Here is a 16,266-nt window from a genome sequence, read left to right on the forward strand (position 1 = left end):
CTGATTCAATCTGATATTTAATTAGAACCATTCCGAAAAAGTTAGACTCCTATTCACCCTATAAACTGAGGCTTCTATTAGAGATTATCAAGTCACTGTGTTGTACACCTGAAACTAATATAATACTGTAAGTCAACTATACTTCAATAAATATTCATGGTAAAGTTGTACTAAGTTGCTTCAGTTGTGTCTGACTCTTTGCAACCCTATGAAGCTGCCAGGCTCTTCTGTCCATGGGATTCTCCAGGCAAGAATTGGAGTGGGTTTCCATGCCATCCTTCAGGGGATCCTTCCAACCTAGGGATCAAACCCAGGTCTCCCACACTGCAGGTGGATTCTTTACCACCAGAGCCAGCAGGGAAGCCCATCTCATAACAACAATCCTATCTCAATAACTGTTAGCTGTTAATTTGCTGTTACTACCACTGTCTTAGTTTTGCTGCCCCTCCCACCCACCTTATAACCAAAGGGCTAATGAGGGACTTGGATGGAACACAGTGGATTTGTGACCACCCAGATCTGGATTCAAATACTGTCTCTGTTACGTTCAAGTGTGTAACCTTTGTTAAATCACTTACACACTCTGATTCTCAGTTTTCTCAACTAGGCAATGGCGTTAAGAACATCCAAGCTGAAGAGTTTGGGGGAAGATGAGTAATACTTGAGACAAAACACACAGTACCTAGTAAATATTCAAAATGATCACCATCCTTATGACCTTCTAGGTGAGCACTTCTGATAAAATGATTCAGTAAGGGAGGGTGCCATATTATTGACTAACAGTTTCAGTCATCAACTGATTTTATTTATCTGTGGCAATGCTGACTACATCAACATGTCAACACAGAAGCATTCATTTTGAAGAATTTTCATTGTTATAAATGTGTGCTTTTTTATTTCTAGTTTGTATTCCAAATTGCGGCACTGGTATTGTTGTTGTTCAGTAGCTCAGTCGTGTCCAACTCTTTGCGACCCAATGGACTGCAGCACACCAGGCTTCCCTGTCCCTCACCACCTCCTGGAGTTTGCTCAAACTCACATCCGTGGAGTCGGTGATGCCATCTAACCATCTCATCCTTGTCGTCCCCTTCTCCTCCTGCCTTCAATCTTTCCCAGCATCAGGGTCTTCTCCAATGAATCGGCTCTTTGCATCAGGTGGCCAAAGTATTGGAGCTTTGCATTAATAAAAAGAAAAAAAAAGACAAACCTCAAAACACAAGTAGATGTAAATATTTCTAACAGTCAGAATGCACAATGCCCAGTATAAATGGTTATAACAGGCTGAAGACAGGGTCCATCAACAACAGTTTGACTTGACTTACTGATGCGTCACATTTTCCCGCTCAGAGCTCTTGTTTGGTTATTTGGGGAATTAGGGACAAATCACCACCCCCACCAAACACACACACACACACACACACACACATGCACACACACTGTACTGGGTATAATGAATCACCTCTCTGGTTGGTGGGCAAGTCTTAAACACCCACTGTCTTCACTGGCTACACATTCACTGCTTTTCTTACCCATCACCTTAAAAAGACAGGATGATCCATTGCACTCCCCCTCTTGGAACAAAAACTCAGGAGGCACTGCAGGAAAATGAGGTGAGCTTGCAGGCCCAGTAGGTTTAGAGAAGCTCGAACAATTTTATACTGTGGTTCAAAGTACTTTTTATTTTCAGAGATAGTTGAGTCTTTGAAAAGTTACAAATATATATTTAAATGATTGATTATCGCTGTTAAGAAAAGAGTTTTCCCCCAGGAGCTACAAATATGCTCATCAATAATCCAAAATAAGCAAATGTGAAGACCCAAAGATGGAACCACACAAAGAGAAAAGACATCAGAGATGCATTAGATAGAGCAAATGATACCCTACATTTGGGAGGCTTGATAAGGTTTTCTTCAAAGATTTTTCTTGAAGAAAAAACATTAAAATAAAAAAAAATCTTAAAATAAGAAAATATCTTCTTTTAAGAGTATGTCATCACATAAGACAAGAATAGTTGGGGCATGCTTTGCTTTCCTGGAACAAGTTGTAAATTGGCGGTAAGGAATAAGCTGACCCCATCGTATTTGGGGCTAGATAAACGTTCCAGTTTTATTTTCCAATGTTTGGGTTTTTATAAACCAAAACACGTTTTGCCCCAAGCTCTGGATTTTACCAAGTCATGTGTATTTGAAGGGAAATTGAATCCATATGTGTCTAATCTATTTACACTTAAGTCATTAAAATGTTGTTTTGTAAGATTATTTAGGTGACCAGGAAACCTTCTGAGCATCGTCAGAACTCTGCTTCTCACACCACAGCAGTCCTCCTTCTACAAAGAGGTCACATTTGCCCACAGGCCCTAGAACCTGACCTTATTATACACCCATAAACCAGATCCCTGAAACAATTCCAATTTAATGAGTTGATACCACATGACTTCCCAATTCCAAGAAAGGAAATAAGCTTGTATGTGTGCTACCAAAAAAACAAATGACTCCAAAGGCCCTTAGATAGCAACAACTGTGTCTTGCCCGATATTGGAATAAGATAACTGGAGACAAATGAGGAATAAAGATACACTCAACAGACACAAAATAGGAGGATAACTGAAGGCTTGAAATAGACACAAAATAATGCTTGGGATTATCGGAACTATTAAAGGACGGGAGGATAAAGAAGTCCTACCCAGCAAGCCACATAGTAAAGTCATGTACCTAAAGTGAAGGGCATGTACCCACATGTTCCTACAATGAGAGTTCTAAAAAATCCCAGTTGTAGGAGGAGAGAAACCTTGGCAGGTTATTCCATTACACTTTGCACAGATGATATTTTATGCAGGGCTGATGCGGGAGTAAATAACAGTCATTAATGTCAAGGTACACTGCAAAGACTTGCACAGCTTCCTGTTAGAACCTCTGTTGGACACACGTGATAGGAATCCATCACCTTGACCATGTCAAGGCAAAAGAAAGGGTCAGCTCATGTTTTGCATATTTCAGTGAAACTATCGCTTCAAGGAAGACTGAGTCCAGTTCCAACTCAACATAACACATTATAAAAATTAAAATCAACTATAATGTTTGCAGACTTCCAACAAAGAGAATTTTATTAAAGCTCTTGGTAAAATACACCAAGCTTAATGAGAACAATCACAAAGGGAGTTTTTGTCTTCTAATGGATGTGGCAACTGGTAAGATTGGCCAGGGTCTCTCTGAATGCATGCTAGAGTCAGATGAGACATATACACAGAGAGCTTGGCTCATGGGCAGACTCAGAAATAGTGGCTGGATTCTAGAGTGATGTCTAGTTTTCATGCCCTTTTCTAATTATCAGCAAGACATTCAGTGCTAAACATGTGTTTAGAGAGAGCAGTAGGTAAAGGGTTAACACACACATGTTCTTGATCACATTGTCATTTCCTCAGCACATCAGAAACCATATTTTAGCTCACTGCATCCTGGGACAAAAATGCTTGTGTGTGCTAGAGTTACGCCTTAACTCTCCTCAACACGGACAGCAGTCTACATGATGGATCATAACCACATGCCAGGCTTGGAGCAGCTACATTATATACAACTAGCTCTCAAAATAATCCTGTGTGGGAGAGAAAACTAACACATGTTAAATGTCTTTTCCATTGATGGCATGACATAAATGAATGAAATCATTTAATCCACCCCCAAAGCCTGGACTGATGTTTTGAAGCTTGCCTTTTTCACTTCACCAAGTGAAATAAATGTGTCAAATATTCTACAATTTTTTAATGGTTACATGGCATTGCACTGAATAAATGTACCATATCTTATTTAATATGGTTGAACATTTATGAAATTTCTCATGTTATGTTCTTTTGAAAAGTGGAAGTGAAGTCACTCAGTTTTGTCTGACTCTTTGCAACCCCATGGACTGTAGCCCACCAAGCTCTTCCAACCATGGGATTCTCCAGGCAAGAGTACTGGAGTGGGTTGCCATTTCCTTCTCCATGGGATCTTCCCCACCCAGGAATCGAACCCAGGTCTCCGCATTGTAGGCAGACGCTTTACCATCTGAGACACCAGGGAAGTCCTTTTGGATAATGCAAAAAAGAATATCTATTTTAAATAATTTCTGGTTCACCTCTATAGTAATTTTATCAAACTTATGACTGGAAACAAATTTCTGGGTCCAAAAGTCAGCAAATTTTAAAGAATTTTGATTCATATATCAAATTTCTTTCCTAATATATGGGATCGATTCATGTGGCAGGGATCGATTCCCTGCCCAGAGTATACAAATTCTCTAATAAAATTATGATCTATTTTGGGCCTGGAATTATAACCCTCATTACTACACATTATTACTTATTATTACCTCATTACTACTCATTATTAAAGGGCTTCCCTGGTAGCTCAGCTGGTAAAGAACCCCCCTGCAATGCAGGAGACCCTGGTTTGATTCCTGGGCCAGGAAGCTCCCCTGGAGAAAGGATAGGCTACCCACTCCAATATCCTTGGGCTTCCGTAGTGGCTCAGATGGTAAAGAATCCACCTACATTGTGGGAGACCTGGGCTTGAAAGATCCCATGGAGGAGGACATGGAAACCCACTCAAGTATTCTTGCCTGGAGAATCCCCATGGACAGAGGAGCCTGGTGGGCTACAGTCCATGGGGTCCCAAAGAGTTGTACGTGACTGAGTGACTAAGCATGACAATGTACTCACTATTAAATGAATTTTTTTCCTCCTTTTAAAAATTATAATTGCCAGAGACTTCTCTAATTCATTATCTCTTTTTATTTAACTCATGATTCAGCTCTTAAGTGTATTGATTATATTTGTTATTCTTGTTTTCATTTATTTTTCACTTTTATCTCTAAAATTCCCTTTTTCTTTGAGCAAATTTTTTAAAATTTTCAAATAGGAGAACAAAGTGCCTATTTTTTTTTAATTTTTACTTTATAATGGAACTATGAGGTTGTGATTATGCCCTGATTATTGTTTTCCTCACATCTTATAGGTTGCACTATGTCATAGTTTCATACAGGCTATAATCATAGTTTGATTATCTCTTTGAGTCATAATGGGCTTCCCTTGTGGCTCAGCTGGTAAAGAATCTGCCTGCATACGGGAGACCTGGGTTCAATCCCTGGGTTGGGAAGATCCCCTGGAGAAGGGAAAAGCTACCCACTCCAGTATTCTGGCCTGGAGAATCCCATGGACTCTGTAGCCCATGGCGTTGCCGAGTCAGACACGACTGAGTGACTTTCCCTTTCCCTTTCCTTGAGTCAATAATGAATTAGAATAGTAATTTTAAGGTCCAAGCAGCCAGGATGGTTTGTTCGGTTTTGTTATTAATTTCTGGTGTCACTTTTCTGATAGTTTGAGAATTGGATTTATATACCCTATTTCAACTCCTAGAAATTTATTAAACTTTCAGGGCTGCAATTTTCAACCTTTTGTTACTTTTTAACCAATGCAACACTTAAAAAATTAAACCTTCATTGAAGCCCCAACATGTAAAAAAATGAAAAGCAGAACACTTTTAGTTGAACGGAGAACTGAGGGCCTAGAAACCTACCTGTAATTAGGGGCCCTTGGTTTTGACCAAGGTAACCCAAAGAATCTCTTGAAAACCTATGGCTTTGCATAACACAATGTGTCTTAGTATAATCAAGCGATGTATTTCATGGATCCTTGAAAAGAAGGCAAACTATCTTTTCATACAGATTTATATATTGTGAATCCAAGGTTATCGACAGTAATTCAAAAATTTTTATCCTTATTTTAAATGTCAGAATGCTTATATTAAATGTCAGAATGTTTTTCTATGTCCTCTATGCTTATTTTATTTTCTATCATTATTTTTAAATCTCTTCTCATTTTCTTAGAAACTTTGGGAGAACTTCTCAAGTTTATCTTCTATGTTATTCTTCAGATTTTCTGTTACTGATTCTGATTTTTTTCCTTTTTACCGTTTTTAATGAATATTTGACTTCCATCATTGCATTTTAGTTTGATCTATGCTAGACACTGTCATAACTAATAGTCCCAGTAATTCAATGAAATAGGTACTATTTTAATCCCCATTTTTGGATGAGGTAACCAAGACTCAACAAGGTCAAGTGACTTGCACAAAGTCACACAGCTAAAATGTGGAGCTGGGTTTAGAAGGATTTGGTGACTTTATGAGCTATACTTTCTTAGACACAGTTCAAAAGAACTTTACAGTAAGTCATCTTCATATTGCTCTATTATTTGCATTTCTTCGAGTTTATTCTCTAGTTGTTTTTATTGTTCATATTTCTCTGTTATTTGATCTCATTCCCTCTCTCTCTCACACACACACACATCACATACACACATCTAGCAGCATAACCAGAACCAGGTTCTGGACTGGTGCTTGGGTTCCTTCCATCGTAAGATTGGAGTGCATCACAGATCAAGCCCCAGAGCCTGTAGCAGTGGCTGGCCCAGGTCCTGGTTTTCCAGTTATATTTGCTCCCTCTGTGCAGTCTGTATGAGCAGATTTATGCATGTCAAGGTTATTGGCAGCAAAGGTAAGTTTTTCCACTTCCTTTTAGAGTTGAGGTGCCCCACGTTAAACCCCGGTTTCAGCAGTGGGCTGGCTTTGGGCTGCTGACACATATTCTATGGGAATCAATGCTCCATGTGCCTCTGTTGGTTCTAGTATGAGGGTTTAAGCAGTTCCCACCTGTTTTCTAATTTCTACTTCACCTCTGGTCCACAGGGATGTACAGTTTTTGGTGTGGCAACAACTGTGTGTTTTCCGTTTAAAAAAAATATATATATATATATATATATATATATACTGTTTTCTCTTTCTTACTGGTATGGTAACAGTGTGTGTGAAACTTGAAATCATGATACCAAGTTTACCAAACACCCAGGAAATCATTTTGTGATATTTCAAAAGACTTTCTCTAAGTTTCTACTTTATTGCTCTATAGTATTTTCCTCACATGCTCCTTGTACTATTGCAGTTTTCCCAGTTGCTTGTCCTAGAGGTTAGTGTCCCCAGCAGACAAGGACCAGGACTTGCCCTTGACCTCATGCGTTGTTCATTTACAATTGGAAATGATTTACGACAGAGGGCGAGTTCAGGTGCACAATTTCTTGCCTAATTTTCAGTGACTGGCCCACTATCTCCCAGCATCATTGTTGTGGACCAAGGCATTCTCTTACACCCAATGCCTGGCTCCTTATCCTAAAAATGAATCCCAGCATGCCCTTCCAGTGTCTGGTCTCATCACTAACTCTTTATTTGTTGGGATTTAAACTCCCAGAATGCAACACACTTCTCCTAGGCCTTCTCCAGCCTTTTCTCTTCTCATCTCTCTCCAGATACACTTCCTGCTATGTATTTTCTAAGGGGTTAACATCTCCAAGTAAATCTCCAAAGAAAGAAAATTACTAATGGGGTCAGGTGCATCAGTCTAGTAAACTCAAAAGAGCTATCCATGCAATTGGAGGATAGTTTGGGCTTTTATATGGACCTTGGATTACTGAGCTGGGCCCCACAGTTTGGGGCTTTTATATGGATCCCTGATTGGGCTTCATAGCAAATAGATGGGGAAACAATGTAAACAGTGACAGACTTTATTTTGGGGGGGGCTCCAAAATCACAGCAGATGGTGACTGCAGCCATGAAATTAAAAGATGCTTGCTCCTTGGATAAAAAGTTATGACCAACCTAAACAGTATATTAAAAAGCAGAGACATTACTTTGCCAACAAAGGTCCATCTGGTCAAAGCTTTGGTTTTTCCAGTAGTCATGTATGGATGTGAGAGTTGGACTATAAAGAAAGTTGAGTGCCAAAGAATTGATGCTTTTGAACTGTGGTATTGGAGAAGACTCTTGAGAGTCCCTTGGACTGCAAGGAGATCCAACCAGTTCATCCTAAAGGAAATCAATCTTGAATAGTCATTGGAAGGACTGATGCTGAAGCTGAAACTCCAATACTTTGGCCACCTGATGTAAAGAACTGACTCATTTGAAACTGACTCCCTGATGCTGGGAAAGATTGAAGGCAGGAGGAGAAGGGGACGACAGAGGATGAGATGGTTGGATGGCATCACTGACTCAATGGACATGAGTTTGAGTAAGTTCCAGGAGTTGTTGATGGACAGGGAAGCCTGGAGTACTGCAGTCCATGGGGTCGTAAAGAGTCGGACACAACTGAGCAACTGAACTGAACTTGGGCTTTTATATGCACCTTGGATCTCTGAGCCAGGCCCCATAGTTCTCCCTCCCTCATCTGAAGCAGTCAGTTGAGTTCCATTTCAGCTGGCAATGCATAACTAGGGCATTGATTTTGATGTCTAGGTCCACCCCAGAGACCTCATTATTGGGAAACTTTTTTCCAAGATTCTGGCAATAGGTTGGCTGTGAGTTTGGGTTTTGCACAAATGTTCATTCTTTTTGCTGTCTTTATGGTTATTTGAGTAGGAAGTTAGGAGAGGTCCTGTCAGGCTCTCTAAGCCAACTGACTTTCAACCAGAAATCTGCTGCTGATTTTATTTTTAAATACAATTTTGTCTATGACTATTACCAATTTGGAAGATTTTATTTCACCATGTTGGCTAGAAAATTTCGGTTATTTCCCTCACAGAAGACGTTTTAAAAATCCTGATCAGACTACTGCGAGGCCACCTGTTGAAACTCCCTGTTTGCTTGGCAGTCTCAGACTCTGCTCAGCCCATTTTTGGAAGGCAGTCTGGGCCAACTTAAACCAGAAGACTCAGAAACATCTTTAAATTCAGAAGTCTCAGCTCAAATCCCTTGCTCAGAATAGTCATTAGCACATGTCTCTTTTGCATGAATTTAGAAAAAGTAATCCCTTCCTGATTATTTATTAGAATAAATTCATTATTATTTATTAGACTAAATCCCCTTATTTCTATCTATTAAACAATTGCTATGTTATACTTATTTTTACAGAACAAGACACTTTACTGTGATTTGCCAGACATTTGTCAAAACATATGACAGGAATAGTTTCCCTTAGAGTTGTGCAGTATACAAACTGTGCAACTGTACATGACAACCCTACTCTTGTGCTTTTGCTCCTGAGAAAACTACTTTTAGAGATCACAAGAGGACTTGTGGTTATATATAATAGGTTGAATAACTGCTCACTCTCCTGAAACCCTCAATAAAATCAAAGTAAAAGAAAAAAATTAAGGCATGCATCAACAAGGTCAAAGAGCAAGAGAGAAAGAAATGGCAAGAGAATTGTGAAAGCTAGAAAGCAAAAGGATGAAAGATAAGTGACACTGCAGGAATTAAATGAATACTAAACTCACCAGTGGTAAAAGCTGAACATGATTTGCACTGTGGAACCCCTCTAATAATTAGAAATTGGCAGCACTAGGTAATTATACATTGGGAATGACAGCAGAGCTGAAAACAAGAGTGGTTATTTGAAAGTCTATATGAGAAACACTGAGACTGTCAAATTGCCCGCACTGTTCTCACTTAGCAGAGCTTGGCCTCGGTATTTTCACACCATGGTGGAAGCTCAGAGATTTGTTCTCAGGACAGGATGAATGATCTCTGGGATAAGGGAGAACAGACAGTAGGAGATGGGGATGCCTATTGAAAATAGATGGTCAAGTCAAAGTCCACTTGGCCATTGAATATTAGGACCATAAATTCTGTATAAGCACTCAGTTTACAGGATACTGGCAGACAGGCTCATACCCTACACAGGAAAAAAATCTTCTTCACTTGAAATCTGACCATCCCAAGAGAAAATGTGCAAAGAGCCTGACATCAGGGTTTCCGAGATCACCTTCCTGTGTGTCCCAAAGGTGGGATGGCACACAAGGCTGCATTTCATCCCTTGGAGGCCTCTTTCTTAAATATTAGCAGACAGTAGAAGTGGTGGTGGTGGTGGTTTAGTTGCTAAGTCATCTCTGACTCTTTGAGACCCCATGTTGGGGAAGTTGGGGAAGAAGAAAAGGTACCACCATTGGAAAGAGCCTGCATTCAAAGACTCAGAAAAGAAGGTGGCATGTCCACCTGTGTCTGTTTGAGTCCATCCTGGCTTTCTGCTTCCTTTCTCCCATCGCTGCCACCCACACCCATCCCACTGGTTCTCCTGATTCCCTTCCTATTTAGGGCTGGCTGTCTTGATGCTACCTACCCCTCATCTGACAGTAGGCCCTATAACTATTCTCAAAAGAGTGTGGGCAAATCGCATTTCTCCTAGTTTCAATACAGTCAAAGTTAATTTTTCAAGAGTCTATACTGAGAAAACACATTGTGTGCTGTGTGTGCTTATTCAGTTGTGTCCAACTCTTTGCGACCCCTTGGACGGTAGCCCACCAGGCTCCTTTGTCCACAGAATTCTCCGGACAAAAATACTGGAATAGGCAACCAGTCCCTTCTCCAGGGGATCATCTCGAACCAGGGATCAAACCCGGGTCTCCTGCTTGCCGGCAGATTCTTTACTGACTGAGCCACCCGGGAAGGCCAAAACAAACTTACAAAAATATGGAGATGTTTTCTTTCCAAGCCCCGCATGCCATCCTCCACCATCTGGCCACAGATGGACATGGTTTGATTGACACTCATTAGGAAGCACCAGCCTTCCTTCTCTTCTGCAGCTTTGAGCTCCATCTCACCATCTTTGCCTAAACCTCACATTTCCTGAGATGAGAAGAATGAATGTTACGGGATTATGCAGTAGCAAGGGAGTTGGTGGAAGCAGACTAAAGATGAAAATGAGAAGGAAGATATAGGAAGGAATTATTATTTAAAGAGTCCAGAATTGTCCAAGGAAAAATATGAAAATAAATGATCACTTTCAAATGTCTGAATTATTTAGTCTTAAACTACAAGAAGAGCACTTTTCTATCAAGAAGAGCACGTTTCTATCTACTTCTTCCTTGAATTCCAGAAGACTGGCTTATGTGAAAAAGCAGACATTTAACAGATTACCTCTTATTGACAAAAGACGTGGTCATGAGCAGACAGGCACTTTTTCACAGCACTTTCTCAAGCAGAAAACACAACTCCTCCAATGTTATCTCTCTGATCCCTTCTGATGCGTCCAGGATTATTCTGCCCCAATAGAACCTGCTGATTCTCATCCCAGCAGACATGACTGAGGTCACTGCAACAAAGAAAAAAATTAGTAATTCTCAACCATGACTGAGCCAACACTATCCATTCTGCAGATTCTTCATAAGGGTGCAAGGCCGACCTGACAGGATAGACTTTCAAAGATATGTTCATGACAAGATGGAATGTGCTCGACTCAATAAGACGCAATACGCCTTTATGATGTCTTGTTGAATGTGAACTTCCAGTGGGATTCCACAGGCAGTTTCACCTTTCCAGTCAGGATTCTTTGTACTACTTACACCTCTTCTTCACATCAGCATGGGGAATTTTTACATGGGTCATATTTACCTAAAAATGATCAGATATAAGTAGACATAAAGACTGGACCAACTCTCCCATCTGGTCCCCTTGTCAATATACAGTATATTGTATATATTGTATACACTATACTATATTGTAATACAATATATACAATATATAATATACAGTATATCAGCATTGGCTAAAAAGGGCCCCAAAATGCAAAATCAAGCAGGTAGGCAATAATACATTCGGGTCCTAGACTTAAAAAAAAAATAATTCTTAAAAGCAATGGACATCTGTCTCAGAAAAACAGCAGAGAGGAAGCTAAGCTTAACACTTCCAAGGTTCTGGACCCTAGAAGCCATATTTGGCCCTTGACCATTGAATAAGAATTCTCTATTTCTTATTGCCTATAAGGAATTGGTGACTCTGGCTCATGCGAAGGCAATTTTCAAACTCCTGTTTGACTTGAACCAGTTTCTAATGGCACAAACTCTCTGCTCTTTAGTATGTTCCGGCCAAGGAGGACAATGCGGCATTTGGCTTGAGGTCTGGCCCATTTGCTGGGGAAAACATTCACGCTTCAAACAGTTGTTTTCAAAGATGATAAAACCAGGACAATAGGCAGAAAAATCTATTTGTTTGTTTTTTTTTAAGGAGGATGTCCTTTAAATAGAAGAGTATGGCTGTCACCTGATTTACAATTTATCGCTGTTTGTGACAACAAACAGGATGTCAGGTTCTGTCCCTCTGGAAGGGCACATAAATCAAGGGAAGTGTCATTGCGACTAAAGAGCAACCAAGAGAGACCAGCTTCCATCACCATTTATCGAATAGGACAAGATGGTCTTTACCCTTGAGGTTTAAAGCAGGCAGGATAATGCTCCGAAGGGTGGAGAGGATTCACATTCTTTATCCAATGACCAAACATCAGACTGACAATTTGCTGCATCTCTGACAACTTGCAAACCTTCACCCTTTCACTCAATCTCTTCTCACTTCTCTATACCTCTGTTGGCTGGCTCTTTCTGCAGTATAATTGGACTGAAGCCATTTCCGACTCAGTGGACATGAATTTGAGCAGACTCCAGGAGATGCTGAAGGACAGGTAAGTCTGGTGTGCTGCGGTCCATGGCAATGCAAAGAATCAGACACGACTTAGCAGCTGAACAACAGTTCCTATACTTTGAGTTTGAATCATTTGGTTCCTCTTAAGGAATTCCTTGATTCATATTCTCTTCTTTCTCATATTAGTTGGGATTCTTGTAGCTCCATTCTCTCATATGGACTCTCTGGAGTCCACTTTTACGATCACTTAAAAGTGCTAAAGTGTAGTCTCAGAGACAAGATGACAGACACAAATGGCTGATGTTTATGAAGAAATCCTGGATGCCACAGCATCACTGCTCTTGCCCCGATTTGCAAAAGCACACTAAAGAGGCAAAAAGCTTTTTGTGCATCAAGGACATCATCTGATAATAACTTTTTAGAAATGATCAAATGAGTAATTAGCATTTAATGTTTTGGGCTCCACACCCCAAGGGAATAGTCCCAGAAAAGGGCAAGCACTATAAGGTTTATACTTGCTGATAAAGCCAATCTTATGTCTCTTAGAAGAAAATTATTTTTTTAAAAAGTCATGTTAGATCAATTAAACCTTAGTTGTTATCTAGCCAGAGGCAATACATTTGAAATTTAAAGTCTGTCTCCTAATCACTAAGCAGCCAGTCATTTGTTTTGTGACCTTAGGCAATCACTGAACCTCTCAGTGGTTCATATTTCCTCATCTGCAAAATGTGCACATTAGTGTCAGCAATCATGAAAATTATCACGAAACACTTGCAATACCGAGGTAAAATAATGGCCTTCTTCTATAAGATGTGGCTTCCCGTCTGAACTTTGGCATATAGTGGACAACTCAATACATGTTTATTGTCTTTAATAATGAAAGCATGGATGCTCCAAATGTATTTAGCCATAGTTTTCATGTGGGCCGCCTTCCAGCTCCTTACAGCCAATATATTAATAGCTATTCCTCCAATATGGCACCATCACTCCAGCTGGGTGGCCTTTGGACTAATCTCCCCTCCCTACTCCTTTCCTCCATTTTTCCTTCCTCTCTCATCCCCATGTCCTTCTTCAGGGCACTTCTGCTTTTTCTCCTCCCCTACCCCCCACCCCCTGGAGCCATTTGACTTGTAGGATCTTAGTTTCCGGATCAGGGATAGAACCTGGGCCCCCAGCAATGAAAGCACAGAGTCCTAACCACTGGACCGCCAGGGAATTTCTGCCTCTTCAATCTGTTGTTCCCCAAACAAATCCCATGTACCACTCCTCTCTCACCCCACTGCTAATCCAAACTAGATCAGAGCATGTCTACAAGGACCATACAATCAAAAGGGACAGTCACTTATCCAAAGAGCCCAGGAAAAGCATATTGGTGTCAAGACATGGCATTCCAGTGGACTGTGTGTGCATGCTAAGTCATGTCCAACTCTGTCACCCCATGGATTGTAGCCTACCAGCCTCCTTTGTCTATGGGATTTCCCAGGCAAGAATACTGGAGTGGGTAGCCATTTCCTCCTTCAGGGGATCTTCCTGACCTAGGGATCAAACACATCTCTCCTGTGTCTCCTGCATCGCAGACATCTTCTTTACCTGTTGAGCCATCAGGGAAGCCTGTTATTACTGAAAGACTATCTGTCTTTTAATAATAACCCAATGACCAACGACTGACTCAGTGAAGACAGCGCATTTCTCAAGCATGCATGACTTCTAGGGATGCATCTGGAATAGGTGATCATGTGGATAATATGAAAGAAAAAAGTTCTTCTGGCTCCAGGGGACCCATAATTTGTCGTTTCATAAGGCTTAACGACTATCCCAGGAGTCTGGCATTTACAGAGCCAGTTAGCCTCTGGCGGCGGCCGTGTGAGGATACATCCTCAGAGTCTATTTAGACTCTGGAAGCTTTCTTCAAACCTCCAGTTTCCAAATCAAAACAATAGGATTATTGTCATCTTAAAACAATGGAAACATTTCCTCTCTTTTTGTGGCTAGCTGGTTAATTCTTCGCTGAAAGTTCAAATAGCCATTGAGCCTCTTGGATACATTTATAGCATCTATGTCCCATTTCAGCTTCAATTTCAAACTTGCCCACACTGGGAAGAAAGGATAAAAATAGCAGAACAGCATAAGCCAAACAGAATTGGCTTTGTTGGGAAATAAATGGGATTAAGTTTTGAAACATAGGCCTGACCATTTCACTCTTTGGCTCCAACTTAAACTATAGGCTGAAACGTCTTTTAGTGAGTGATAGGCAGGTGGTTACAAGAGCTCCAGTGAAGCAAGGGAGATGATGGAATTCGGGCTGTAGGGCTGGAAGGAAGCGATGATCTATATGATGAAACTGAGGGCTTGAGAAGTGACCAAAACCAAATGCTTGGGCAGTGAGCGAGGGAGCTTCCAGACCAGGAGAGTAATGTTTTGGTGCTTGGTATTCAGGTCAGAGGGACATGGTTGGGAGGGTCATTTAACCCTCATCACTATTAACCAGGTTCGATTATTTCTGTTAGTTCAAAAAGAACACAAGCATTTCAGCACTGAGAATGTTTTTAAATGCCTCTTTCTTGCTAGTTCAGTCTTAAATTTCTTTGCATTTTTTAAAGACTCATTTTCAGGAATCTCCTCCCTTGTCTATTGATCTTAAATAAAAATGCCCTGAAACCCACAAAAGAGGGCAAGAGAGAGGAGAAAAGGCAAACCCAAGTCTGCCCTGCCTTGGCTCTAAATGGACACACTTCATTAAATTTACATGATGTTCTGTGTCAAGCACATCTCAATATAGTTGTGTGGCTTAGTTTTAACACGTTAACAGGGTGATTTACATGGAATATCAAAAAGATGTAATAGTCTATTCATAGAAAATAAAGGGACACACTTGATTCTCATCCTCACTCCTTTGCAAAAACAAGTCACATGTCCTTATCTAGGAAATGTAGTGCCTACTGGACAGACACTGCCCAGAGACAACTCTACAACATGGAACTGGAAGCAGTAGGAAGTTTTTTTGTTTGTTTAAAATTTTATTTATTTATTTTTTTGGCCACGCCTACATGTAGAATCTTAAATTTCCAAGCAGGGATCGAACCTGCACCTTCTACCTTGAAAGTGAAGAGTCTGAACCACTGGGCCACCAGGGAAGTTCCAGGAAGAGTTAATTTTTTAAGAACATCTAGCCATCTCTGTGGGCCTTCCCTCATGGTTCAGATGGTAAAGAATCTGCCAGCAGTGCAGGAGACCCGGGTTCAGTCCCTGGGACAGGAAGATCCCCTGGAGGAGGAAATGGCAACCCACTCCCATATTCTTGCCTGGAGAATCCCATGGAGGGAGGAGCCTGTCAGGCGACAGTCCATAGGGTCACAAAGAGTCAGACACAACTGAGCAACTAACACTAAGTAACTAAGCCATGTCTGTCACATTCCTCTTCATCTCTCCTCTCCCTATCTTATCACCCAGATCCCTTCATAGCTTGTATCACTATCTAGAGATAGGAATAATCTAAGGGTAAACCAAGTCCTGGGCTTCCCTGGTGAAACAGTGGTAAAGATTTAGTCTGCCAATGCAGAAGACACAGAAGACTCAGGTTCAAACCCTGGTTTGGGAAGATCCCCTGAAGAAGGAAATGCCAACCCACTCCAGTATTTTTGCCTGAGAAGTCCCATGGACAGAGGAGCCTGGAGGGCTACAGTCCATGGGGTCACAAGAGAGTCAGATACAACTTAGCGACCAAACAACATCAAAACAGTGCCAGGCACTCATGGGTCCCAGGTTAGAAAAACTCCATCAAGATTCTGTCTCTTTCATCCCATTTCTTGCCTTTGCTTTCATATGAGTTGGC

The 16,266-nt window shown here is 40.8% G+C and overlaps 1 long non-coding RNA gene across 2 annotated transcripts in view; it reads right to left on the reverse strand.

The window, feature by feature from the left end:
• Positions 1-1,118: 1,118 nt before the first annotated feature.
• LOC122687030 overlaps positions 1,119-16,266 on the reverse strand; it is a 132,257-nt gene continuing 117,109 nt past the window's right edge. Inside the window, exons 6-7 of one of the 2 annotated variants that reach the window (XR_006338992.1) lie at positions 10,938-11,112; positions 1,119-1,173 (exon numbers count right to left, since the gene is read on the reverse strand). This is a non-coding gene — a long non-coding RNA (uncharacterized LOC122687030). Of the gene's footprint in view, positions 1,174-10,520; positions 10,647-10,937; positions 11,113-16,266 lie in introns of those variants that run through there. The other variant, XR_006338993.1, reaches the window with a different exon arrangement.

The sequence above is a fragment of the Cervus elaphus genome, chromosome 30, assembly GCF_910594005.1.
Source record: "Cervus elaphus chromosome 30, mCerEla1.1, whole genome shotgun sequence".
NCBI lineage: Eukaryota > Metazoa > Chordata > Mammalia > Artiodactyla > Cervidae > Cervus > Cervus elaphus.